Below are 3,045 nucleotides of genomic sequence, written 5' to 3'. Positions count from 1 at the left end.
GAGGCTTGGCATACGCAAAGGCGTGATCAAGCCTCAGGAAACCCCCTGTTCCCGAGCATCTAACCCCCAAACCAGAGTCTGTTTTATGTTCTCACCTACACCTCTGACTTTACGGGGGGCTCTCCCCCATAACTGTTTCTCTCGGAGAAGGAGTAAACGTGCAGCTCCAAGGCAATAAAAATTCTTGGGCGTGACAAGAGTGTTTCAGCTTGCCGACTCCTCTGAAGGTTATCTAGCCCACCTGTATAGGTTTGTCCGGCCACATGTGATTGTTTACAGCCTCCCAACCTGAGAGGCACGAGATGTTTTAGACTTACTAAAGGCAAATTCTTTTGGGGAGTTAGAAATTGTTAGTATAGTTGGTTAGGAATTATATTGGTGAAGGGTTCTTCATTTGTTGTGTCAATAATTGCTGCTAATTCCCTGCTCTGGGTGGGACAAGGATGTCTCAGGTCAAACCTCTCTGCTGACAGACTAGCTTGTGTGACAGGATTATCCATACTGCTGCCTCTAGGCACATGATTGTTTACTACCTCTCAACTGTAAACAGCACAGAGAGTTTTGGAGTATTTTGAGAGTCTTAATTAGCATAGGACCTTTTCTTCTTGTTGAGTCAATGATTGCCGCCAGGCCTCCATATCCTTGGACACCTGGGAATATACTAATCAATGTATTTGGAATATAGCAAAGGAAATATAGTAGTTTTTTGATGTTAGTGATACTAGACTTTTTGAGTTAATGGATTTTCTCTTTTGTAATAGATCACTGTACTTTGTCATAAAACATTGTGTCCTTGCTATGTAAGAATGTAACTTTATCATATCTTAAGACTAAATAGATCTTAAGGGGAGCGTTGGTGAAAGGATTTTCATTTATGGGGCTGATATTTGCTGCTAAATCTCCATATTCCCTACCCTTATAATGAATATAACTAACATATAGGAGAAATAAGTATTAACCTTTAAGCATATAGGAGAAATAAGTATTAACCTTTAAGACTAATCATGTTAACCTTGGGTTAAATAAATTCCTTTCTTGATTGTAACTCACTACACCCTCACCCTATAGGAATGTAACTTTATTTGGAGGGTGGTGCCTGGTTTAAGAAAAAACACCCTTGGAAAAAATAAGTTTTTTGGTTATCAGAAAGAAAGGATCATAAAATGTTAGCAGGTCTCACTCATGGCCAGAAGATGATGTAATATCCCTAAGACCTTTTTTATGCATTTATGTGAAGCACCTGATTTTGATAAAGGTCAGGACCGCCGACTCCCACGTGACTCTGTATTCATCCCTATGTGTAACAAGAGGTATATAAGCAAACCCAAAAATAAAGAAATCGGATCAGTTTTCCGGAAAGACTGATTCCCTCATGTCGTTCTTTTCTGCTCCCCATTTTTCGGGCTGAATTCCCATCTGGAGCGTGGGTGCCCTCCAAGTCTACTTATTCGCCCCAGTTTTCAAGACCACGCGAGAAGGAGCCCAAGGAGGGGCACCTTCCGATATTCAAGTGACACCGGTGGCCCAACGTAGATGGTGCAAATTCCTTGTCTTGGAATTTTATTGGTATCCCACGTAAACCAAGTTATTCAGCCCCCTTTTTTTCTCTCCTACTATTTTCTGGCCGAATTCCCATCTGGTACATGGGTACCCACCAAGCCTACTAATTTTGCCTGGGCTTCTAAGATCGGACCGGGGGGGCCTCAGTGCCACCTCTCCTTCTGGAGAACGGAAAGACGCCTGCGGCCTGCGTAAGTGGTGATTGGTATCCCATGTGAACCAAGTTATTCAGCCTCCTTTTCTCCACTAATCTTCTAATCCCTTTCTATCTGTAATTAAACAAGTCATTTCCAGAGACGCCAACTCCGTCCCCACCTTCGAATCACCCTGGATCCACTGGGGCTGGACCTCGGTACTTTTTCTTGGAAACTGTAAAGCTGGTTCTTTGCAAATGCAATTAAAAACAATTAGCTTCCTTTCTCGCCCCCCGTCCATCTTGGTGGCTGCTCTTGGTTGGGGGAGTCCCGCATCTAAGGCAGGAAGATGGTGGCCGCAAAGAAGACGAAAAAGTCAGTGGAGTCGATCAACTCTAGGCTCCAGCTGGTTATGAAAAGTGGAAAGTACGTGCTGGGGTACAAACAGACTCTGAAAATAATCAGACAAGGCAAAGCGAAACTGGGCATCCTCGCCAACAACTGCCCAGCCTTGAGGAAATCTACAATAGAGCATCACGCCATGTCGGCCAACACTGGCGGCCGTCACTGCAGTGGCGATGATCCTGGCTCGGGCACAGCGTGCGGAAGGCACTGCAGAGCATGCACACTGGCGGCCGTCGGTCCAGGAGACTCTGATGCTCTTAGAAGCCAGGCCAGAGCGGTGAGAAGCAAGCCATGCGCAATTTCTTTAATAAAACTGGCCAGAGCTTGCTTTAAAAACACTGTAAACACACACACACACACACACACACACACACACACACACACACACACACACACACACAATTAGCTTGTTAAAAAGCCTGCCTAGGGCCAAGCTTGAAGTTAACCCTTGCCTTGAAAAACACTGTGCACTTTGCCTGAGACCTTAGCCTTCAGTAGAAGAGAACTTCAAGCCCCCCCCCCAACAAAAACGAGGTCAAAGAGATATTTTAAATCTTAGGCGGAAAACTAGAAGATCTCTGTCTGTCTATGTGGATTTACGTATGTCTCAGTGTGAGTCTTCTGCTTTTTGATAATATTGTTGAAGTTGTGAGTTCTTATTTAAATAATCTAAAGAAAAGGAAACACATACAAATCAAACAATTCTAAATACAAGAAAAAAATTGACCTAAATGAATTTTGGATTCATGTAAACTGGGAAATAATCAATATTAAATATATAATATTTATTTTTTTCTAATATAGGCATGTCTATGAGTCATTAACATTAAGCATAAAATTTTCATAGTGCCTAAGTTTACTATTAGTTAAATATTTCTATATTGTTATATCTGTCACAAGCTTTGTTACAGGAAGAGGGACCCCTTCCAGGGCCCAAAACTGGGCT

The 3,045-nt window shown here is 42.8% G+C and overlaps 1 pseudogene; it reads left to right on the top strand.

Annotated features, from left to right (window-relative positions):
• Window positions 1-2,007: 2,007 nt before the first annotated feature.
• On the top strand, window positions 2,008-2,376 carry LOC108635253 (annotated as a pseudogene).
• Window positions 2,377-3,045: the final 669 nt, after the last annotated feature.

Source organism: Capra hircus, unplaced genomic scaffold, assembly GCF_001704415.2.
Source record: "Capra hircus breed San Clemente unplaced genomic scaffold, ASM170441v1, whole genome shotgun sequence".
Lineage (NCBI taxonomy): Eukaryota > Metazoa > Chordata > Mammalia > Artiodactyla > Bovidae > Capra > Capra hircus.
The sequence above is the reverse complement of the archived record's forward strand: the minus strand, read 5'-3'. Positions and strand labels throughout refer to the sequence as shown.